We start from the raw sequence: 27614 nt of genomic DNA, 5'->3' as shown, positions 1-27614 counted from the left end.
TAGCTTGATAGTCTTTTCTTCTACATTGAGAACTATATAAAGTTTGTATTGTCCGATTGTAGACATTTGTACATGTAGACATGTGTGATTTTTTTTTTAATTCACATCTTCAGAAAAATACATGCATATTTACTGTGTGTGTATCATATTAAATTAACACAGTTATTCACAGTTGTGGATGCTTGCCCACTCCTTTGGCTCCGTATGGCCTTAATTCCTTCTGTCAGGTAGTAATCAGGTCTGTTTCACTTAACGGTCCATTAGCTTTAAGAGCAAATTTGCTCTCGGCAATTGACAAATAATGTGTGTGCTTGGGAAGGAATAAAGCGTCTGAAGGTGTCTCCGTATACCAAACCTGACCTGGCAGGACTTGGAACGAGGGAAGGAGATTGTGAAAAATGATAAATTGGAGAAAAAGAATAGCATGAATCCACTAGAGGAAAAATGAGGCTGACAGGTCATAGAATGCCCTGAAGATGTTTCCATTTTAGCTCCATTCAAATCAGCAATCTCTGCCCTCTACATGAACTTGCTTGTATTTACCACACAGAGAAAAGAAAGTCAAAAGAAGCAAACCTTTAAAAATAATTGTCTGTATATTTACCTTGTCCCCAGTGTCTACAGTTATTTTTTGTCCCAACTCCCCTTTTCCATTCCAAATCAGGCATGCGGAGGTCAAGCAATAATGAACCTATGTAGAATTAAACTGTCTTTTTAAATTAGCCTTGCAGTGGTTAATACCAATAATAACGAGACAAAGTGTGAATGCTGAAAGCTGAATGCTAATAGCTGAATGTTAAGATGAATGCTTATGAAGTAAATTGAAAGATAAATTATGGGGAAATTACATTTTTAATTGTAGTTGAAAGATAAATGAACAAAAAGAAAACGAGCTGCAATGTGGAATCAGATGACATATTCCCAAGATGGCATGAATTTTTGAAGCAAGAAATATGAACGGTGTAAATCGTAAGTATTATGTGGGGAGTTGTTTCACGGCAAAAAAGTGAGGAAAATAAAATGCTATAATAATAATTCCCACAATTAGAAACAACATCAGTGGGAATGCTTTCCCACAATAATACAGCAGGCCAAATATTCTAGAAATAACAATAATTACCGTCTCATAGAATCCCAGCTAAGATCTAAATCTCTCAGGTGAAGACAGCTTTTAGCGAGTTGGTATTTTCTATCGAGTCATTCATGTATGTCTAGCAGGGAGGAGCGGGTCGCATGGAGTTTGGCCAAACTCCACTCGTTAGCTTAATAGATTAAGACACAGGCAGCATTTGCTTTCATCTCTCACAGGGAGCACTGACACAAATGATTCTTGTTCTCTTCTCTGCACTCCCCTTACATAAATGTTCTCCTTCTGAACACGCAAAGGCTCAGAAAAATAATAATATGGGTTTTAAAAAATGTGGTAAATATAATTGAAAAATACGCTAGTGTTCAGAGGAAGTTTTGTCTGAAACTGAATTGTGGGATCTGAGGGGGAAATTAATGGGCCTTGAGATATGCAGTATATATATATATGCAATTCCTTTTTTTTCAGGTATCAATCGAAAAAAACGTCAGGCCATTAGAATTTGACGGCTTAGGCTTTGCATTTTTTTTTTAAAGCATATCATTCCGTTGCTCAGGGTTTCCCAAATGACAGTAGAGCAATGTAGCAAAGCGGTAAGATTTTTCACTGTGTCAATGTACAATTTAAGATATCCATAGCAAGTTTCTCAAAACAGGACTAGTTCTTCACAATCAAAGAATAGAAAACATGCCAATGATGAAGAACACCAAGTAAAAAAACAAAAACAAAAAAACAGCTCAGCTCAGAAAGCAAGGGCAAGATGTGATCTAACTTTTCGACTGCTATTCAGAAACCTTTTAAAGGCAACACAAGCAATACCTAACATGGCACTTTAAGTGAGTTCAATTCTGGCCAGGGATATTTTCGTTTTGATTTTCTAGTGTTTTGTTATAGAAATACAATTAAAAGCATTTTTTCAAAGTAAAAACATTAAAATCTGTCTACTATTAATGATGTACTAAAAATATTCATATATAAATAAATATTTAAAAACTAAATGTTTAGGACATTTAACGGTTATATGAGTAATCTAGTAATTAAGAATGATTATTTTTATTATTGTTATCATTGTAGTAATTAAGACTAATTCTAAATTAAGACCTACATATCCCAATATAGCAATTTTCCTTAAAACTGCATAAAATTAATGGCAATTTTACTTCAAATAAGGCTCGTATCAGCACCAATACCTTGCATCAGTATATATATACATATATATATATATACATATATATATATATATACATATATATATCAATGAGTTAACGCTTTAACTTTGATAGCACTAATACACACACACATATATATATATGTATATATATATATATATATATATGTATATATATATATATATATAAATCACAAAAACATTATCGCATATATCATGTATTAACGCAGATTAATCACACTATTAATTTTGACCTTTAGCTTGACAGTGGATGCTAACGTTAAAGGTAGCGCATGTTGAGTTTGAGCAATAAATATAAATATGTGCAAGTAAAGCATTTAATAAATGTTTGCATATGACATTTAGAATATTTGTTCTAGTCAAAATATTGGGGTATTTTTATTTTATTTTAAATTATGCAAGTCATTAATTTATTAGAAAAAGAAGAGGATGAGAGCGTGCAGTGGATCAAAAAATGTGGAAGACATCCTAATAATATTAAATGTAGAAATAATTAACACATATATAGGTATTGTGAATAAACACATATATAGGTGCTCTTCAAAATCTGCTGAGGCTCCGGAGGTGGCCCTCTATATATAATGTGTGTGTGTGTGTGCGAGTGTGTGTGTGCGTGGGGTGTGTGTGCGTGTGTGTGTGACAGGGGACAGGTTTAGTGAGAAAAGCTGTGACGCAGAAGGAGAAATTGTTTCCGTTTTCATGTGAATAAAAAGGCTTGGTTTGGTTTGTGCACGCTCCCTGTGTTTGAACATCAGCAATATGTGCTCAATGAATCCCATTTTGCTTTATGTTTTTCTTCAGAGAGTGCTGCACGCCTTAGGCCGAACTCTACTTTGCTCAAGTTTTTTTTCCCCCTCATCATAGCCTAAACCCACATCCTCCACCCCATCAGTGACACCCCCCTCTCTTTCAACCGCAGACAAGGCATTTGCACTGCTGAGGAGAATGTGAGCTAATGAAAGTGTAAAGCCTGTGTTCACTAGAGTATAAAATTCACATTTGGCCAAGACTGCCTCTGCAATCTGATATTATGAGCTCCGGCACGGGTAGAGCAAGGGCCGAAATAGCACTGAAAAAAGACTAAGCAGGACAAAACCCCCAATTTCAGTGAGTTGATGTCAAACCGGTATTGACATCAGGGCTGCATTTAGTTGTTCTTTTATTTATTCGAAGATTTGAAGATAGAACAGTTCAAACGTACAGAGATATTTGAACATCTTGAAACAGTGGATATGTCTGGTTCGAGCAATGTGGCTCACAGTCGCTTTTGTAAAGAGGGAGAGATGGCGACAGATGAACAAAATGTAAGGTACTGTGTTCCGCCATCTTGTTTGTTGTATACATGGAGCAGCTGCTTGGTCTTATTAAAATGCTGTGGGCAAAAATTAGGTCACCAGTGTTGTAAAGAAGTGAGGCAGATAAGCCTTGAAAAAGTGACAACTAAGCATCAGTAAATTAAATTACCTTCTTTTTTCTCACCATTACCACATTTACCGACAATTATTGTTCTTGAAGCAGTTCCTTGTAATTTATTCAAATGAAGCATAACAGTAGTTGGGAAATATTTATTTGAAAGAAGAGAGTAGAATAAATCAACAAGAGACACAAAAGGCGGTTCTTTTTACTGAAACAGTAGCTCTACTTCATCGAGGTCAAAAGTTCAACCGCATTAGAACTGGTTGACCTATTTCTTCACAAAAACTTTGACTATCGTTTCTCAGTATCTCGTTTCTTGTCTATTCGCATTCATCACATTACTCACTCAACTTTTGGCTGGTGTAATACTGACCCTGTCATTTAAATAGATGATTGAATAATTAACTAGCATTTATTCAGTTGACTATTACAACCTATTCTGCAGCAAACTAGTAATACACCAATTAAAGACCTTGATTTACTTATTAACTTTTGCAAAAAAGTTATTATTATTATTATTTAATACTTAATACTTTATAATTTTCACATTTCTGCAGAAATTTCACTTTGTTTAGTCAAATTTGTAAGTCATATTTGACTGTTATTGCTGAAAAAAATATATTTCAGGAAGCATTGGTATTGTAGCATTAAGTTAAATTTGACTTGAGTAATTATTCTAGGAGGATAATATTAGGTTCATTCCTTCGTGACACAAAACGTGTGTGTGTGTGTGCGTGTGCGTGATTCAAACAGAATGTTTATTGTGATGCAGAAAAACTACTAAAAACTATTTTGACATGATCTATATATATATATATATATATATATATATGGCATAATTGCATTTGTAAGACATTGGTGACAGCTCAGTGCATCTTTCTTTTCATATTAAGAGCTATCTAATCTTTAACATAAAGTAACTTTTTTTAAATTGTAAATTACAACTTGATCCTATCTCATTCTCCACAAATATATGCATTATTATAAAATTTATTACTGCTAAATTTTGACAACGTGGATGTGTCTGCTGCGTTACTACTGGAATTCCCCCAGTACAGGCTTTCCAAACAAGATTTGTTAATTAGTACACATACTTAATACATTTGTTGAAGAACACTTTGCACAATTAAGTAGACCACCGGAAAAAGACTGACAGATTGTTAATATTAGGCCTAGCAGACATGTTACTATCCATAGAAGTCAAGGAGGGCATAGAAAATACTATTAATTGTAGTGGGATGCATTCATTTTTTTTGCATTAGGTAATTTGATTAAACTAAGGAATTTGTAATCTATGCATTCTATTATCAACCTTACTTTCATGTTGTGAGTTAAGCGCATATTCTACAGAAAACATTTGGAAATTGTTCTTATGCTCATTGAGATATTGAATAAAATCTTAATTTATTTTGAAGGTGTACTCATATATGCTGAGCACTATATATATATATATTGAATTTACAGTTACAATTTTTTAAACACGTGTTATCATAAACCTATCTTCGTCCGATTTTTAAGTATTGCTTTTCTATATTAATATATTATTTTATTACGACAAATACATTTCAAAGAATCACAATACTATGAAAATAGAATTTGTGTGTGTGTATATATATATGTATGTATATATATATATATATATATATATATATATATGTATATATATATATATATATGAACTGCAATGCACGTGCACTTTTTGCTCACTTTTTTTTTTTACATTTTAAACAAACTTACTTTAATCTATTAATATCAGCGTTCATACATTAAAATGTTTTTTTTCTATTGTAACACTGGCCACAATAAATGTATTAAATATTACATTGTAACTGGTTACAAATACATTTTCTTAAAATTTTCTTGAAAACGAATACAATTTTAAAAAAAAATCTGTATTTGTATCTGATATGTTTCTTGTCATTTATGAGCCAATATATTTATGCTGTGTATTTACATTCAGACATATTGTCCTTTTAACATTGATATTCGGGTGACCAAGGCGAAACTCCGTTCTCACTTTTTATTTTAGTTGGTTGTACTTTTTAGCGCTTTAAATCAAACATTTATTGCCAGGGGGGGAAAAGTACTAGACCACATATAAAATGAATTTGGTGAAGGAGTGCTTTTCTGTCTGAGTGGAAATGTTCTTGGTGTTGGAGTGGGTGAGAGTGGCTGGTCACAGAGAGGTTATCGGAAGAATGACAGGGAAAAACGCATTCAACACAAGTCAGAAAGAGTGGAAAATATCCCACTAGCATTCAACGTGTACAGAATAAGCGTCATGCTCACTGCACACAAATCAAATTCACCTCTGGTATATATTTTTTTTCTTCCTCCAGTAAGAGTAGAAGGAACTTCTTTTTTTTTTTTTAAAGCACCGTGGTATGAACATGTATTTCATTTGAAGTGAGAGAGCCTCTCTAACATTTCCATTGTAGCTAAAATTCCCCACTTAAAATGTAGTTGCGCTTCTGAAAAATGCTGTACTTTTACAGTGGTCTGAGTGCCATAAGCTCTTGACCTTGTACAGACCAGAAGAACGGAAAAAGTAAAATTGAAATACAAATGTCATGGCAATTTATTTTAAAATTTTTGTTACGAAGTGGTGGGATGAGGATCGGAATGGTGCGAGGAGGCAGAGGTGCAATAAAAATTTTTTTTTTTTTAACTAAACAAAAACAAGGAGGTAAACAAGGATCTGGCAGACAAACAAAACATCCAAAAAAACAAGCAAGGCAAAACTTGGGGGAACAACAGGGGCAAAAGTGCGGCAGCACGAGGGGAGGAAATCATAATGAATCGACACAGACAAAAGGGAGACAAGAGACTAAGGCCCCGTCCAGACGGAAGCAAAGCCGGCTTTGTTACTCAAATAAATCTCGTACACACAGAAGCATTTCAAGACTTGCGTGTGTCCAAAAGAAGACGCTGAGGACATTTCACGGCTGTAATGTATATGCCAAGTCTGGAGTGGCGCTGTAGCGCAGCCACAGGGAGTTAATGGAAAGCGTAGAAGAATAATCAGCGACAAAGACGCACCATTTTTTTTTTTAAAAAACCTTATTGCAATCTACAGAACAAACATGGCTTTGCATGTATCAAAACAACATGAAAAAGACGAACACGGGAGAAGTGACAATGGCGGGTGATTAAAGTACAACACCACTTGTTGAACGTGAGAATAAAGAAGCAAAATATTTTCCTGCAAAAGCATAAGCAAGCTTAGGAGGATGCGCAAAACGACTACGACACGGCCATCCGCCATTGTTGTTGACAGACTGACGGTTCGCGCGCAGTCACGCGAGAATTGCCGCATGCGGCATCAATCTGCAACAATGCGTCGTCATCGAGCTGTGACCATTACGTCATCGCTGGAAGAGTATCCTGCATAAGATTTCCAGACGGACGCGTATTGAAATTTTTCCACTCTGGAGCCCGGTTTCAAAAGTGATCGGTTTCAAGCTCCGAAACCGCGCCATCATGTGGACGAACGGCATAAACGGTAAGAAACTTGTGAGGATACATTGAAACTGGCTTTTGTGTGGACGGGGCCTAAATACACTAGCTGACACAACGAGACACACCTGGGCAGGACACAAGTGGCAGAGGGTGCTAATTGGTTGACACATGAGGAAGGGCAGGCAAACACAGGTGGACATGACAATGCTTGACGAGACTAGGGAGGCACACAAGGACAACATAACAAAACAGATCATGACTGAAACTAAGGTAAAATAAACTCAAACAAAACCCAAAACATGACATATGGAAATGAAACTTAACAAGACCCAACCAAAACCATGACAATTTTCAGACGACTTTATTTTTTAAACCTAAATCATAGTGGTGTGCAAATGTTGGTAAGTTGGTTCCAAGTAAATACAGGGCCAGTATTGCCGATACCAATACTAATATTGATACTTATTGAAAATGATGGTATTATTCATCGATTTCCTTTTTCACAATAAATTTTCAACCTTTAAGTGTTTTTGTGTTGTTTCCTTTTTGAACAAAGGACAACATTAGGACAGAGTTTATTGACAAATAGAAAATACTTAAGTGCACAAAGTGATCATAGAAAAATAAATTTAAACAAATACTTTATCATAGACACAGAAACTATAAATACAAAACTAAAAATTCTGCCTTCATCACTTCTTTTTCAACCTAAATAAACAAGATGTTAAAGATTTTCATGCAACAACAAAAAGAGCCAAACTGAAACTAAACTGCTAGATCGATATTATATGTTATATATTGTATAATTCGGTATCGATTACATAATGTTTGTTTAATGTACAGTTTTGTTGTTGTTTTTACCACAAAAATACTGCTCTTAACTTTGTGCTTACTTCAACATTTAAATTCATATCAATGCTGCTTATTTCAAAATGCAGATCATGTAAATCATCGCACATTCATTGAAATTAAATTATACTGTTAAGAAGTCTTATAAAAAAATAGATTATTTTAAATTAATAACCAAAAATATTATCAAATGACTGGATATATTTGCAGTTATCTAGCAAAACTACTGATTGACATTGTGGACCTCTGAGAAGGAGGATAAATAGTTGGGCGGAATCATTGCATGGGTTGAATCCATTTTATTTGTTATGTAAACAAATAAATGGAAACATTTTGGTATTTAATTCATGTTGTGGCATGCAAACGGTGTCTTTTGAGAGTAAAGATGACAGTCGATTAGACTGATCTGTGAGTGTGTGGCCTTGCTAGAGGTATTTTTGTTGCCAGGGTTCATTAAGATTGCTTGTCAGTTTGTCCTGTAGGCGGCCCACTTGCTCCGCGTTACCTCAACCAAGGCCTCATGGCTGCTTTCAGCGTGACACAAGTGTGACACTTATACGCACAGACGAGCTGACCGAGCACTCACCTCTCTCTAAACGCTTTATTTATTCCCGCTCATGGATCAAAGTGCTGTTGGGGTTAACCTACATAGCAGCTTGGTGCTGCGTCGACCTCGTCAACCCGGCTTGATACAGATATGATGAAGGCTTACAATGGATGGTAATGAAGGACCATTTGGGCCCATTGACTAAGTCCATTAATGACATAGCATAGACTCTTGATTGAGCAGTATTGAGTTTAGCTACTCAAGCATAATGCTCTGTATTGAACAATTTACTAGCCTAATCAAAACTATATTATTTCTATAGTCGGCGTGCAAGGATGACCAATTTGTAATCAGCGATTTTTCAACGTTGCTTCCCAGATCTTACGTTGTGATGTGATCAGATTCTTAACACACCTTTTTCCTTTACACATTACATTTATTTGTTCAACATATAATACCAAAAGTAACTTTCTGTAAGATACATCCAAACAATGTCATTATTAAAAAGTTAATTTATATACTGGGTTTCCCTAGAATGACAACTTGGTTATATATACTTACAAAGACAATGAATACATCTTGTAAAAAAAAAAAGAAGGATTTTCATGAATACTGCCTTTATAACGAGACTAAGTGCAATTACATATTAACAGCCGTGGAAAAAATTACCAGACCACCATGCTTTCTTGAATTTCTTGTTAATTTCATATGATGCCACTAAAAGTGTATCAAGCGACTAACTGCAGTACAATAGCAATAGGTAGTGATATAAGGACTTGTGAATTGATTTTGGTTATTCCCCAAAAACAAAAAAAACAAAAACGTCTCGTCACCTCTTAATTCAACTCAAGGATGACCAATTTGTAATCACCGATTTTTCAAGTTCACTTCCCAGATCTAAAGTTGTGATGTGATCAGATTCTTAATAAAACTTTTTATTTTATTTATTTATTTATTTATATATATTTTTTTACACTTTACACTTATTTATTGAACATATAATACCAAAGGCAAATTTCTATAATATACATCCAAATAATGTCATTATCACAAAAAGTAATATATACTGGGTTTCCCCCGAATGTATATACATATTGCTTGGTTACATATACTTACAAAGACAATAAGTACACCTTGTAAAAAAAATAATAATAAAGATTTTCATGAAAACCGCCTTTATATCTAGACTAAGTGCAATTTCTGCAGAAATTTTATGGGAATGCTACTTTCAGCATTCCCACAATTATATATTTACAGCCATGGAAAAAAATATCAGACCACCATGCTTTATTGAATTTCTTGTTAATTTTAATTTCTGATGCTACTAAAAAAGTATCAAGCGACTAACTGCAGTACAATGACATAGGTAGTGATATAAGGACTTGTGAATTGATTTTGGATATTCCAAAAAAAGTCTGCTCCCTCTTAATTCAACTCTTACGAAATGTTTTGGTTGTCATTAATACAAAGTATATAGGTACAAATAAATGTACATTTAGATGTTCAGGCATTTAAAATGAGCAGGAAACTTTAGAAAAAAGGGTGGTCTCATATCGCTGATGTTGGGCCAAAAACTCATACATCAATTTGGTTCATGTCATATTCTTAGAACAATCTATACTATTGACCAGTCCACACATGAGGATGCTATTCTAAAAAAAAGAATTGACTAATCTAAAGTGTTTGCTCTCTTGTATTTTAATGGTTGAATAAACCTGCCATTTTTTAGGTTTCCTGAAAAGTGACTATTTTGGAGGTACAAGGTTTATAATATCACACGCAAACAATTATTTTGAACTGCCCTGTTAAATTTTCAAATAGTTTTAAAGAATAAATATATTTTGTAGAATCTTGTAGCTCTGCTTTATACGTCTATAAAACACAAAATAAAAGGTTTATTTAGCTAAATGTTATTAATATACAGTGTTAAAATTAGTTACAAATCTAGTGTTCATTTAAATGTGTAAATAATTTAGTCTATAATTGCCTTACATAACAGCCTTGGTAGTGAGCAAATAATTCGATTTGGGTTGGGAAAGTAACACCAAAAAAAGGAATGGGAAAAAAACACTTTTAAGTGTAAAAAAAGTAACAACAAATCTATAAGAAATTAACACAAAAAAAAAGAAGAGGAAATAACACGTTAAAGTGTTAAAAAAAATAACACTGATAATGTGAAAACATTTTAAAGTGTAAAAAAGTTCACTTTTATGTGTCAAATAATAACACTATGGGTGTTGTAAATTCATTCTACCAAATAATAAAAATGTACACATTTGGAAGTGTAAATTGAACTCTGAACTGGTGAGGACTAAAATTTAACACAATGGGAGTTACATTTACACTTATGATTTTACTGTGTACCATGGCGAGTAATGTAACAAAAACAATATTTTTGAGGAAATACAAAGTTTCAGCACTGCCTGGACCTCAGTTTGAAACAAAATTTGACAAAACTTTTAGACAATATCTTTATACTCCATTTAATCGTGAAAATAAATGTAATTTAACATTTGTAAGGTTTCTGTGTGTGTGTTATTAAATTACCCAGAAATATCACAAATATTCTCTTGAGAATTCAAGGCTCACGGGTAGTCATATATTTAAAAAAAATTATAATAATGTTTGGCCTTAACATGAGTGCACATTTATCACTGCTATAATATGCACGTAAAGAGCCTATTTCCATCCAAATCATCATGTCTTCTTCTGTATTATTGTATTCTACCTTTTTGTCCCTCCTGTGTTGTCATGACCAAACTGTCATTACACAAGTATTGTAATTATAGTTACTTTATAAAATATTGTACACAGCAAAGCCCGTGATGGCCGATGTGACTTAGCTGTTACTGCGACCCCTCTTATTTTAAATCTAAATCTAATCTCTTTTTTTTTAATGTGATAGGACTGCTTTGCTGTTGCGCTGCACAGTACAATTAAGTGTGTAGTCGGCATGTCTCCCTCAGAGTCAAAGGTTCTGGGTTTGAAACTCAGATCTGACCTTTCTGTGTGACGCTTGCTTGTTCTCCCCACGCTTGCGTGACTTTTCGAGAGGTGATGGGTTCCACATTCCAAAACTACACGTTAGGTTAATTGAAGGCGCTAAATTGCTCCTAGGTGTAAATGTGAGTGTAAATAGTTGTCTAAATGTTTCATGCGACTGGTATACCCAGAAAATGGGATAGAAATGGATGGATGGGGGTGGTGCAGGATTTGAATCAAATAAAACATTGAAATCAGTTACACAACTTTATAGTGATAAAATCATGCTGAAGCATATCTGACCGGGTTTAGTTATTGCTCTCCAGTGCGTGCTTGATGTTATTAGAAGGTGAAAGGTTTCCAGTCTGTTCCAGATGTGGTGCGACAGTATCTGAGGTATTAATGAATTTTAATGCTTTGGGGGGGATATACAATGATATTATTTACTGTACTTTGTTCTGATTTTATATTACAATGTCTAGCTAGTATGTGGTGGGAAATCTGAATCTAGTATAGAACATGTTGAACCGCAGGGATAAAACAACTGTCTTTGAACAAATCCCTCAAGACTTAACTTATTAAACATCCATAAGTCAGACAGATAAGTTTGATTATTTGCTTTATAACACCATTTATCTCAACGGGTACTCCATGGCTGCGGGGAGCGTTTGAAGTAAACAGCCCTCATTTCGCCACTTTCATTCGCCAATGCCGCAAAGGCCGCCATGATGAACTCCAGATGAACTCGCTTGTATCTTTATGAGATGAGAAGATCAGGCCATGTGATTGGATGAGGTCAGTGCTCCAAATCGGCTAAATCCAGGTTTGGACAGACCCATATTTAAGAACAACATAGCTATTGCATCCACAGGCTTATTAAATATCCCATAAATATTTAAAATATCTCACTCTAAAAGTCTGGCCACTGCAACGCTGAGAAACAGCAATTATTTTTATTTTTCATTATAAACTGTGTGAATCATTCTGTTGGCCGTTATGGTGTCGGATGCATTTGCAAGTAACAGTAGAAATATTATACGATGCTCTGCTGCTGTTGTGTGTGTAAAAAATGTACAATACATACAAGTTTTCATACACTTCAGAAAAGTGGAAAACATTTTTAAACTAATAGAAATATGGTGGCTTATTTTAGTCATTGATACAGTAATTTCATAATAATTCATAAAATTTAGTTACAATTAAAAATATGTACTTACTGTTAAAAAAAGAGTGTGGTATTGATTTGTGTTGAGGTAATTTGTTTGCTACTAGATGGCATAATTGCATTTGTAAGACGTTGGTGACAGCTCTGTGCATTTTCTTTTCATAATTATCTAATCTTTAACATGAAGTAACGTGAAATTCTGCACATTTTTAAAATTGTAAAATACAAGACCCCAGTCTCCACAATATATGCATCATTATGAAATTTATTACTGCTAAATTTTTATGTGGACGTGTCTGCTGCGTTGAGACTGGAATAGGCAGTACAGGCTTATGCATTAATCACACGTAAAAAAAAAAATGGTGGTGTTGAAGGAACTTTAAATTAACTCAAAATTAACGCACACATTTTGACACCCCTGTCCACGCAATGCTCAAAACACATACATCAAAACTTTGTACTATTCCAAATATTGTTTTTGTTAAATACTCTCTATCCTATGTTAAATGACATAACATTTTATTTGATACTGTATGATATGTAATTTGTGCAATGCAGGCAAAATCTAACACACAAAAGGAATTAAAGATATATAAATTGGGAAGTTGTAATAAAAATGTGAAATACTTAGATATAATAAATTGTTCTGATTCAAAATTGAATAATATTCATAGTAAAAACAACATAGAGCATATATTTACGTTTTTTGTATTTAAATACTCATACCCAAAGTTTTACTTATATTAAGGTTACATAATAATAATAATAATTATATATATATATACAAGCCTAAGCACCCCCTGATTGACCCTTTGTATTGTGGATTAAAAGACCAACAACTTATCCTAAAAACCTCTCGACCTCCTGTCAAATGATCAGACTAGCCCGGGTTCATGTAGAGTTGAATGATGGTGATACAGATTTGAGAATGGAGGTGACGATGATGTGGTGGAGACGGAACAGTCTGAATGCATGGCGCTCCCACCTCCTCCTGCCACACTAACCCCTGCTTGAACTCATGACGTGTCTATTTACCCGTGCTTCAAATGCGACACACACGTTTAAAAAGTTGGATAAGGTTTTGTCACACGCATTGTTGTTGGCATTGCGACTTTAGGCTTCAAGGGTCGCCACAGCGAGTTGCTCGTATGACCTGTAAAATTATGTACTGCATTTATTGGTGCATTTATCAGTTCACTCTTTTTCCATCATTATATACATATATATATATATATATATATATATATATATATATATATATATATATATATATTTATTTATTTATTTGTGTGTGTGTGTTTTTAATATATATTTAAATGTTAACGTTTACCTGTTGACTTGAGTGAGTGTTTAAGAATTCCAAATTTGTCCATCAGACTTCCGTTGCAGCTCCAGCCAGCATTTATGGTGGCACAACAACCTCACAGTTGAGTGACTCTCTTGATTGGGCTTTTTAGGTCTGTTTCTCTTAAGCAGGATTTAGCGCAAGGCAACAGCTGGCACAAGTTTATGGATTGCAGCCATTGGTGAGATTTGAGAAAAGGAGGGATTTAACGGCAGGTCCCCCCCCCCCTTTTTTTTCTCAGCTAATCCCACTGCCTGCCTATGAATGAAGCATGCAAGCAACCGGCATTTGTAATTTACAGTGAAAAAAATAAATTATAGCAGTAGCCTGGGATAAAGCTTGACAAATCTGAAAAATTGACCCCTTGTTTGTGATTGATGACAAATGTTGCAGTTCATTTGGTTTCTATTTTATACATTTGAGAAACACAAGGTTGAATCATCAATAAAACAATATCTATGCTTCTCACTTTTTATCTTCACATTCACAAGCTTTTATCTAGAATCAAGTTAAGCTTACTCTTCACAACATTTAAGCCATACATCGGATCCCGAACACCCCCCCCCCCTTTTTTTCTTTTTTCTTTCTCTGTAAAGCTGGTCACAACAGACCTTGTAGAATACAATCCATCTGCAGGCCCGTTTTGATACCTCGTGCAAGTTGGCTACATTAGAGAACAAAACGATGTGATTCCAAAACTTGAATCCTCCAATTGCCTTGGGGTGGGGCAGTTGGGCCTTAGGATATGCAAAAAAAATCAGATTTTCAAAAAGCCTGATTATAATGGAAACTGAAATATAAATACGGTCTGATGTGCCTTTTTAATTTTTAAGTCAAATGGTTTTGCACAAGTAAAAATGTGGGTCATTTATTTCATATTTAAATTTGTTGATAAAGTCATTGTAAAAAAATTAGTTTTATGTATGCTATGCGTGTGCAGTGTGTGTGTGCATGCATGTGCAGGACGCCTGTCTTGGCGGAGATCTTATAGACACTGCTCAGTGCCTATACATTCATTTTCTGTAACACTTGCTCAAGACACTTGCTGTTTACTTGTTGTAAACACTTGTTCTAATAATGAATGCGTATGAATGTGACCATTTCAACTTAACAATACGTTAGAGTTTTCCACTTGGAAATGACATTTTTGTACATGTTGGTGACGTCTCATAAGGTGGGCTTTAGCTTATCCCAGCAGAGCAGGGTATACTCTGATCTTGTCATGTCATACAGTATCTGTCTTGTTTTTGAAAACAGACTGAAGGCCCTTTTTTTTTTTTTATTAAGCTTTTAACTAATATTTATTTATTGTAATTACCTAGGTTAACGAAAAAACTACAACTAAAATTCTGGTGCAAAAACAATTTTGTTATCGAAATAAAATGCTTTTTAAAGACAAAAACTAACTGAAACTACAGTTTATGTTTACAAAACCAACTAAAACTAACTATATAGCGAAAATGTGCTTCGTTTTAGTCTTTGGTCATTAATTTAATGCATGCGCCTTTGGGGATGATTTTAAGTATATTTATTTAGAATAGCAACAAGTGTTTGAAGCGTTTGAAAGTGTGTCGCACAGAAGTGACGTCATGTAGCAGCAGCCAATAGAAAAGCACCTTCAGATGACGTCGCTCCGAGGCGACAATGTTGCATGCTTGACTTTTGGCTCCAACGGCTTGGCTCACCTGCTTTTTCATGCAACGCTAGGTAAGAAATTAGCTACTTTTTTTCATTTTACCATGGTCTTTATTAAATATTGCACATAAGTAATACACGCACGAAAACTAATACTGAAACTAACTAAAACTAAACTAAAACTAAGTATTTTTGAAATAACTAAAACTAATAAAAACTATCAGAAGCACCCTAAAAACTAATTAAAACTAAACTAAAACTAAGTATTTTTGAAATAACTAAAACTAATAAAAACTATCAGAAGCACCATAAAAACTAATTAAAACTACCCGGTAACTAAATTTAAAAAACAAAACTCAAAACCAAAATAAAAACCAATCCAACCAATCATGTATAGACAAGCATCACGCTCACATCAGTTATTTTAACAAAATACCTAAAACCAAAATTGACGAAATAAAATATGAATGAAAATGATTTAAAAAATAAATAAACTAACAAGCTGAATTTTACGCTGACAAAACTAACTGAAGCGAACTATACTTAGAGCGAATTGTTGCGTTTTCGTCTTTAATTTATTAATTTAATAAATGAGCCTTTGGGGTAGATTTTAAGTCTATTTATTTTCCTATTAACCATAAAAAGGACGCTTGAAATTGTCACACAAAAATTTAACTCAATGCCAGGTAAGAAATGCGTCCCTTTTTTGGTTCATATATATATTTTTTAATTATACAGTATAAAAAAAAGTACACTGTACAACCAGGTTTAATACTTTTCAACAATAATTCAAGTCACAAATCGACATTAGAAGTTGTGTATTTGATTTGTAAATGGATGGTTGTTTTTAAAATATTTTTGACATTTTACTACACAATGGTAACCATGGTGTTTTTGTTAAATTACATTTTGTTAATCTTGCACACAATTAATACACATTAAAAATAAGAAAACGTTTATGAAAAAAAAACTAAAACTTATAAGAACTAACTAAGCCGTCTCGAAAACAAATTAAAATTTGCTAAATAAAAAAATAATAAAATAATAATAATAATAATAATAAATAAAAACTAACAATGAAAATTCCAAAACTATAAAATCCTTGACTCACATTGACAGCTGTGGGCAATTTAGTCTCACCACTAAGTCCTAAGTAATACTGCTTTTATGGACGCTTTTTTGTTTTGTTTTGTTTTTATCGTAGTAGTAGTAGTAGTAGCAGTAAGGATCATATGTCTGAAGGTGTAAGTCACCATGAAAAGTTTCAGAAGTTTAAAAAAATTTTTTTTTACATACATTTTATGAACTCTTCAAATACGAATACTGTGTCACTTAATAACCATTTAATCAAATTTTATGAGACTTTAGCTAATCTGGAGGTCATGAAATATGGACATCATGTGACTAACTTAATCTTAAACTAACTGAAAAAACAGACACACACATTTGCAACCATTACAAATATAGCATCAATGTGATTCCATCTCTATCTCCTTACAGTTCCGTGCATCTGTACTGACAAATTCTGTACCATTCCTTATATATAAATAATTGAACATGACAATCAGACAAATGGAACATTTCTAGTTGTTTTTTTACAATTGTATTTTTAGCATGCTTTTACTTTTCACTATTTACTCCATAAAAACCAGCACGATGAGCAGCTATTAGAGGAACATAAATAACACAAAATGCTTTGAGGTATGTACTTCCATTTCCAACACATACACTCTCACTACAGATAGACGCTTTTTGCTGCAAATGTATTCTATTTTTCTATCTGTTTCTGTTATTCCAGATCTCTGCGGTTAGCCACTGAAATGTAAAATGGAGGCATCACAACAATCTCAATATTAATATTTAATATGCCAAAACGACTCTCATGAATCCTTTTAAATGGTTCAAAAGGCATTAAAATGGAATGTCTTGAACCCAGTCATGCTATGAATAGATTTTTTTGTACATGTCCAAAGAGATGGCCAAACTTTATTCCCTTGACGAAATGGCACTTTGACACAATGAAAAGTAGGCATTGTACAGCTTATATAACTCTAAATTTATTGTTCTGTTAAAATAACATAAATCACAGTCATTAATAGCTAAACCCATGCAACAAAAGGGAAAATGCTAAATGTGTCAATATTTTGTGCGGCCACCTTCACAGCCTTGACTCTCTTGGGCATGGAGTTCAGAATTCACAGGTTGCCACTGGAATCCTCTATAACAGCATCACAGAGCTTTAAGTTTATCTTGGTCTCGGCAAACTTTTTTGCACTGATGCAACCAACATTTTTTCTTGAGTTGGGTGCACCAAAATTTTTGGAAGCATCAATTTTACACTGCAGTTTTTCATGTTTAATCGTATTTATTTAAATAAACAAAACAAAACAAAAACTGTATTTTAGGGTGTGTCGACTGGTAAACAACATTCCAGGCAACAGAGCTCTTTATTTAAAATAAGCTGGGCACATGCAGCATCATTGCTGTATTTAGAGTTCACGTTCAAGCCAATTTTTTGGTGAAATTTTTTTTCGGACTTGAACTTAGTAATGGGAATCTTTATTTGTTATATTGTGGGCAATGTTAAACTTGATAATCATCCTGGTCTCATCTGATTATCTTTTTGCTGATATATATATATATATATATATACATATATATCCTGCAAGCCAGTAAAACATGGCAAATAAAATAACATTTCCGTTGCAACAAATGTTCTTTAAAAAAAAAAATAATAATAATTCCAGTCACATGTGTCTTCATCTATGAATAAACACCAAGACAGTCAATTTAGAGTAACTGGGGCATGATATCATTGGCCCATACATAAGATTCACGTTATAAGAATGGAAGTATGTTGAAATTATCAGATTAGCTGCAGCTCTCAATTCTGGTAATGGCCACGAGGGATGCTGCTGACTGCAAAAATATGAAAACAAAAGAAACTCACTCTGTCTCTTTCCCTTTTCTTCTCATCATTCCTCTGCTCTTCATCTCATCAAGTTAAATCGTATTAGCTGTGAGATAGAAAAATAACACAGAGGGGGGCAAACTGCACTCCCACAGACCCTTAGATCTATTAAGCTCTCTAGAACTCATATTTTTCGTCTTCTCTGTCTACCTCTCAGCGGCTCCTCAACCCCCGAGCCCCATAATGCCACATCAATACCACAGTAGGGAAGAAGCACCACACTAATGTAAACACACAGGTTGTCCCCATTTTGCTCCCCAAACTGACAGGGCATGAAAAAGGTGAGTTTTTTTCATCCTGACGGCATTTAATAAAAGAAAGAGAGTAAACAACATTGAAGGTGAAGGCAATTTTAAGAGGATTGTTGTTGATGGCTGTGGAGACGTCTCTAAATGGCAGCATGAGCATAAGTCAAGCTGAAGAATGACCATCTTCTGAAAGTCTCCTGCAAGATGGGGCATGTGAGAACACCACACTAGAGCAGCGGGTAGCCTCTTGATCCTTTATGCGTGCAACATAGGGTGGGAAAGCCAGGAGGGATTGATTTTTTTCACAGTTGTTACGATGGCGGTGGGAACCTGCTGTTGCTCTTTCTGCAAGTCATGAAGTATTCTGCTGGGGCACCTCTGCTACTTGACATCTTGGGCTGAATTTATCTGCTCCTGTGTACTTTTAAGCCCAAAGTGAAAGAAAGAGAATACAGGAAAGCCATCCTACAGTGACATGGCAACCCTTTCAAATGGCAAAACACCACATGGAACATTCGCCACTGAGATTTAAGAGCTTATTGCTATTTTGTTGCTTTTTTTTTCTCTCTGTCACATTTTTACTCGTGCGATTTCTCGTTGGGTAACTGCTGTACAAGCAGTGTTGAGCCAAGTACATTGAATTGTAGGGAGCTAAGATACAAGTACTCTGTATTAAATTAAGCTTCACTACGCTACCCACTAGAGAAATGTAGCAAAAGTAGCTATTCTACATCAAATCTACAACAGTTCATTAAAAGGATTGTTGAAGAGAAAAACAAGTTTTTAAGTCTTTAAATAATAATGCTTCTTACTACCAATGGAATATCAATGTCTTTGACTCGTGTAATGCTACAGCACTTTGTTATTATTAACTGACTGAACACTCAGAAGGAGGGGGCTTGTAACAGCGCTAGAGAAAGTGAGAGTCCTAAGACTAAACATAGCAGCGCCTCTCTTTGCATTATTAGAGTTGCCACCCGTCCCGTTTTTCCCCAAAATTGTTGTCTTTTTTAACCAGCTGTCCCGGGAAAATAAGAATCTCTCCCGGGACACAACTTGTCCCGGAAAAATGCCAAAACTAATTTGATTTCCTTCATTAAAAGTGCTTTGTGACAGTGTGTCTCTGTCTGTCTCTCTCTGTCTGTGTGTGTGTGTGTGTGTGTGTGTGTGTGTGTGTGTGTGTGTGTGTGTGTGTGTGTGTGTGTGTGTGTGTGTGTGTGTGCAGTTTGGTTTACCATAATTCTGCCACCATTTGTCCTATCTGAAAAATTCCAAGTTCCAGCGTCTGAAAGCTAAGACCTTGCTCTTTTCAGAAAAAGTATTGTTATTACGGTAATTTCAGTTATGCCTCTCACGGAAGCCAGGAAAGTCACGAGCGCAGAGAGAAACAGCGGGGGATTTTGAGACGTCACATTTCTACATCAATTTCAACAAAAAAAATTTTAACAAGATGGTGTGTAGCCTATATCGACACTTGTATTAAATGGTGGCTTTTTATAGAACCGTTCACTTTGTAGTACGTACGTAATTGTGTGAAATCTTATCTTTTTTTTGTATGTATTGCGTTTTTGCTTTTTGTGGATTTCATTGATGTCATGGAAGATTCCAACTACTACGGTGACCGATCAGGGCTGTACAAAATTTTGAATATCTGAATTGAATTCAATTTAATGGATTAATTTCGATTTGAACAGACTCCACACCACAGGATGGTGAATTTAATTTGAATTACAGGAAGTGGAATTGAATTCAGTGCGATTCAGAGAAACTCTCATCACATATCAGTGAGAATCAGTAGACAGTTGACAATATTTACCAATCGTAAACAAACCAATCATATTGCTATTTTAAGAGATTGATGTGGGCCAAGTTAGAGATTTGCATGTAGAGCTGCTAGATTATGGAAAACATAATAATCACGATTATTTTGGAAATAATTGAAATTATGAAAAACAAATAAAAAATATTAAGACAAATAAAATTATTTCAAACATAATTATGCAAGTTCCTTCTGGATGAAACTTTGGATACATTTATTTAATTCATTACAGTGGTGCCTCGGAGTTTGAACATAATTTGTTCCTGCGAAGTGTTCAAAGTGCGAATTGTTCAACCTCCGAAACATTTTTTTCCAATAGAAAATAATTTAAATGCAATCAATCCGTTCCCAAGCTCCAAAAACTGAAAAATCTTATTTTAATGTCTATGTTTTTTTTTTTTTACATTTACACCCTGTACAGTATTTAAACAATAAAAAATACCTTAGCTTTTTTGTTCTGGTGTGATGGCATCAGTGGATGATAAATGCTATGTTAATAATTGCTTTCGTTCACTGCTGAGTTTGTGTATTTTACATTGGGCATATTGTTAGACTACTAAGCGGGCCTTGCGTGCGTTGTTTAATGTAAGGCACATTGTTGAACAGCTAAGGGGGGGTCCTCGTGCCAGTATTTACAGAAGTAGTCACGGTAGTTACAACGGCGCGATAATCTCCTTCCTAATTCCACAGTGGTTCGTAGCACTATATGTTTTTCTTTGCTGCCACTGGCACTGTTGTCTTTCTTTGGGCCAATGGCGAAGAAAATTGTCGTGGAAAAATCAAAATGCACTCGCGAGTCTAGAGCACCTCCGGGAGTATTCACGATCTGACTGGAAATGAGCAGCTCATCGTCTCAACTACCGCAACGTGAGCATTCGGCATTGCTCGGCTTCGCTCTGCTTCACTCGGCTACCCGTTTTCAAGGTAGGTTTGGCTTAGCTTGCTTTGCTTTGGTGTTCGAACTCCGAAAATGAGTTCAACCTCCGAGGCATTTTTTACTCAGATTTTTGGGTTGAAGTCTGATTTGTACGAGTTCCGAGACGTTAAGAAAAAACAACAATCACAGCATTTTATCAAAAACAAACAAAGTAGCTTGCTGAGATGTGGCAGTTAATTGTTGGGTACAGTCCCAATAATGAAATATTAACATCTACACCTGCAGAAAAATTATAAAAGGCATTTTCTCTTTCCCCGAATCAAGCTAAATGTAAAGTAAGACATTTTTTATGTTACTTGCACTATAGGAAAATCCTAGTTTTGTTATTTAAAATGTAAATTTCATGTACATTTTACATCGTTTTTATCCATATAAATTTGTTGTTCATAAATTATTCTTCATACACAAATGTCAAAGGTTTTTATGGTCATTGGCATTGCAGACAAACAACAGTTTAATTATGTGTGATTTATTGTTTAGCCATTATTTTTAATTAAGAATTTTACAATAAATTATAAGCCACTGTATTTAACAGGTTGCAGTCTGTTTCATGTTTGAACAGCACTTAAATAAAATATTAAGGCTTAATGTTCCATTAATATAACATTCTTCCATGCTTTAAGTGTGAACCCTAACCCAAAGTAAGACATTTTGTTGAATATTTGCATCAAAAAGTGATGTTTAAAAATCGATTTGGAATCGATTCGAGAATTGTGAACTGTAATATCGCGATATATTGCTGAATCAATCTTTTAAACACCCCTAGTGGATAGTGCAGGCACGTTAGCATGTGCCCCTTTTTTTTGCATTGAGCACCTGCCCCTCTAAAGGTCACTGCACGCCCCTGATTTTAAAATGTGTGTGCAATGTGCATTGTTCAAACGTCACTAGTGCTAAGTAAATAATTTTGTGACTAATGTATTCATTGAAGCATTAATAAATACTAATGGAGATGCAACAAAACACAGCCAACTTTATTACCGATAATAATTACTGACACGCATAAGAGCTTTTGAGATAACTCATCGCCTCACTATCTGAAGTGACAATTCAGAAAGCAAAACACTCGACTGTAAGTTGTCATTGACCACTTAAATGTCAACCTCCGACCCCGCTATATTAGTCTGAAGCAGGATTTAAATGTTTTAGGGCCATTGACGGATAATGATTTAACCAGACCAAGCACAGTTGTTGTAATAGTTGCACCAAATGATGGTTGGTCACACCACATAATATTTCTAATTTAAGTTAAATTTATTAGTCTTAACAATTAGCCATTTAAACAAAACAAGCGAGCTAGCCACACAATGAAAGTTACAATATATATATGTATATATATATATATGTGTATATATATGTATATATGTATATATATATATGTATATGTATATATGTATATATATATATGTATATGTATATATGTATATATATATATGTATATATATATGTATATATATATATATATATATATATGTATATATATATATATATATATATATATATATATATATATATGTATATGTATATATATATATATATATGTATATATATATATGTATATGTATATATATGTATATATATATATATATATATATGTATATATATTGTTGTTGTTTTTATTTATTTTTATTTTTTGAATTATATGTTTTTATATCCGTTTTATTTTCACTCAGTCATTTATTTATTCATTTAGTCATTTATGTATTTTTAAATTTGGCAGTTTTGATCCTCCATAATCTATATGTGTGCATATAAAATAAAAGTAAAATAAAAGCACAACTTTCAAAATAAAAACACCACATATTTCATGTTTTATTTTGAAGGCCAGTCAGAGACTTTGGGCGCTGGCATACTGTGTAAGGCTTTGTGATTGTTGAAAATGCCACCCACGAGAGATACTAGAACATACATAACGTTTCTGTAATACTAATCTGTGCATTCATTCATCAGCACCCAACATACGTAGCAACCAAACCAAGCCACTGAATTACACTTTTTAGGGGGGTTTGATTTCACTTTTTTTAGACTTATACTCAACTCTTGAGTAGTCACCGATACCAAATACCAAAACCAGTCAATCATAAAATACGCCCCTCTTCCCATAACCCCCCAGATAATTTTAAATAAAGACATATATATCCCAATATAGTATTTTTTTCCTTAAAAATGCATGAAATTAATGGACATTTTCTATTTCTCTAAATTCTACTGTAGTTCCCGATCGTAAAACAACCCCAAGGGGGCAGTATTGGTAATAGTATCGGCTACCATTGCGAGTACCGATACCTTAAATTAAGGATACCGATCCCTACTTCTCAGTAATATAGCGATGATTATAGCTATAAATTAAACAGCTCAATTTGACATTTTGAGTTGAATTATTTTTCTTTATAATAATGTTATCTTTATAAGGTCTCCTTCAACAGTTTCAGAAAGATGATTTTTTGCTAACTAACTAAATGAAAATTGACGTGTGTAGTGCTGTGCCTTTTTGATTAGCCAATCATTTCAACTCTAAGCATTTGATTTTCACCTTTTCATGCGGCAAGCTGACTCCACCAGCCCCTCCTCCCATCCACACATCTGCTCTGACTGAAAATAGCCAGACAAGGCCTGCTTCCCTTTAGAAAGTAAGAGTGATACTGGAATTTCACTCAGATAAAATAAACCAAGGGAGCCTCAGATGATGAATAAATAAGCAGTACACTTTGGCTTGGGCAGAAACCAATACTCTCAATAAAGTATCTGATTGGATTGTTTCCCCTCTGATTAAAAGGATTTTAAAATATACAGAGGTTATTATACTCTCCCACAAAAAAAAAAATCTTAATCCTTGTAAAATGATCAGAACAATGGTTTTGTTTGAATAGAGGGCAGGGGGGGATGAGGGCTCTGCATTTTTTTTTTGCACTTGAAGAAATATTGCCTTGGCAATAAATATGAGAAATAGACAATTGATTTAACTCATTGCTGTTTTCGTCATATGGGAATACTGTACAATTGATTCTTGAATATAGCCTACATTAGAGAATGCCCTTTTTGGAAAAAACAACTGGACAGGACATAATGGCAAACAGTATTGATGTGTTACTAGTAATGCAATTAAAGTAATCTCCCACAGTTTTTGTTTCTTTCTTTCAAATGTTTTTTTTATTAATTGAGTTTTAGATTAATTTTGATTATAGCTGTGCAGATCGATCAAGTATCGATATAATCGATACTAAAGTTAGTATCTGTATCATATCCATATCAAAGAGCTAGTATTGAGCCTTTACATTTATTTTGGTTTCTCATGGGTCCCTCGCACAATCCCTTTGTAGTGCATGCATGGCAGAGCCAGAGGGGAGGCCGGGGTGGCACGTGCCCCTGCTCAAATGAGATTGGAGCCCACAGGCGCCAAATGATTGACATAACACTGCATCGGCGCCTCATGTCTTGCCAGTGCAGCTTTTTTTCAATCAGATGCCTACTAATTGCTATGCCCCTCCTGCACAGTAGGTGGCGCTATGTACCACAATATGTTGTAATCCACCTAAATAGGAGTCTGGAGAAGAAGAATCTCCCGAGCCCCAGGGTGTGTTGAAAATTAAACAAGAAAATATGACTTGTTCCTTAAACGAAACAAATATAAATTTTCAAACAAATCGCAAATTTCATTCATGTTAAACACTGTTAATTGTTTACAGTTTGAATATTGTAAATTTTGTCCAGCACATTATGGGCAAAAATCTCCTGTGTGCTATAATCCATCCATGCATTTCCTGAACCTGCTATAATATGTACTTAAATATATTTTAACATTTAGAGACTCCGTTTGAAATTAATTGTTTATAAAACAAAAGTATTTGGCATAATCTTTGGATGCGTATACTAAGTATCCTTGGCCCCTCCCTGGCAACCCCCCCCCCTCCCCCTCATTTAATGCTCCCCCTCCACCACTGAGTGCATGCGCATGTGTCGGCCTGCCAATGACAGCGGTAGGCAGTACTGGCGGTAAAAAATAAATAATTTAAGAGCGAATGATATTTTACGCTAAGAGGCATGTTATGCTTTGTTTGAGCTTTTCCAAATACTAGTTGAACTAGATATTAGTGTAGCATAACATGTAAGTATCCTATATATTTTGTGTCTAGACTAGAGAAACTTCGGTGTCTGACGTTTCTTTAAGTGCAGAAGAGCGACAGGGACTAAGAATATGAAGTTTACTACATTGCAACTTAAAAAAGGTATGTTTCCGTTGAGGATAATTTATTATGGATGGTTTAAGAACCCAACAAGTAAGTTGAACTTTGAACAAAAAATCAAGCAAACAAAAAACATATTATTTAATAGGACAAATTAATTAAAATGCCATAATATTTTATGAACCTAAAAGTACTTGGTATCAATATCAGTATTGGTGATACTGACACCAATATTTACATGGTATCGATCAATACCAAAATCTCAAGTATCACACAGCTCTACTCAACATCTGGAAATGTTTCTCACAGGTGAAGAAAAATGTCATTTTCCAATTAATATGATAACGTATTTTCAGCAGTGTTAATTTTATCCACCATTTCTTAATTTAATTTCAGTTTTAGTCCAGTTTTAATCACGCTTGTTAATTTTTATCATAGTTAGTCAACCTCATCCCATTTTTATTTAGTCAATTTTTAGTCAATTATAAATCTAGCAATCTAAAATGGTTTCTTGACTAAAATAAAGACTAAAATACTCTTTATTTTAGTCAAGAAACCATTTTATTTGTCTAGTTTTAGTCAACAAAAAATGTTTTAATCTATTTTTAGTCAGGACAATCATTTTATCCCTGTATAGTTTTTTTGTCAGCAGATTATATATATATATATATATATATATATATATATTATTTATATATATATATATATATATATATATATATATATATATGTATATATATATATATATATATATATATATATATATATATATATAGGACATTACGGAGCGAAAACTATTTCACATAAAATTTCCTCTCATCTTTTAGATGAAAAACAACTAGACACACAAAACAATTACAGTATATCAACAAGTGGCTAATATGGCTCCATGCTATGAGCTAGTATTTTAGCCAGTATTAGTTAGCGGTCGGATTAACATTATTTATGGAACGTTATAGCCGTTGGATTAATGTTACGTTAGAACTATAATTTACTTGTTCTTTTTTGTCTTCTTTTTTTTAACCTTTCACCGTGAATCCACCTCCTGCCTGTCCCATGTTTGTGCATGGTACACTTGCTAGCTGCAGATTTGAAATGGGGTGTGTGTCACTGCGTGTCACAGTGATAGATTAGTGGAGACAAGATTTTACAAAGATCATATAATTTTTGTCACGTTTTGGTAATGAACTAAAATGACCACATATATTTTAATCCTGTTTTTATTAAGTGAAGTACATTTTCGTCTCGTCTTCATTAGTCGATGGGAATGGATACTGATTTAGTCCCAGTTATTGTTCATTAATGAGGGTTCTAGTCTAGTCTAGTCTGGTTTTAGTTGGGTGAAAAATGAGTGTTGACGAATATATTTTTGTTTAGTTTTGATTGACGCAATTAACACTAGTAGGGATAGATATAGACCAGTCAGAAGTAGAAGAAGAAGTTGAACACATTTGAGTATTTTACAAGCATTGCATATATCAAATAATCCATCCATCCATCCATCCATTTGCTATCGCTTATCCAGGGTCAGGTTGCGGGGGCAGTAGCTTTAGGAGGGAAGCCCAGACTTCCCTCTGCCCAGCCACTTCGACCGGCTCTTCCAACGGGATCCCAAGGTGTTCCCAGGCCAGCCGGAAGACATAGTCCGGAACACCTCTCCAGGGAGGCGTCCAGGAGGCATCCGAACCAGATGCCGGAGCCACCTCAACTGGCTCCTCTCAACACAGAGGAGTACGGGCTGGACCCTTAGTCCCTCCCGGATGACCAAGCTTCTCACTCTA

Source organism: Leptonotus elevatus, chromosome 12 (assembly GCF_054856555.1).
Source record: "Leptonotus elevatus isolate MCC_2025b chromosome 12, RoL_Lele_1.0, whole genome shotgun sequence".
NCBI lineage: Eukaryota > Metazoa > Chordata > Actinopteri > Syngnathiformes > Syngnathidae > Leptonotus > Leptonotus elevatus.
Note: the sequence above shows the minus strand (reverse complement) of the source record.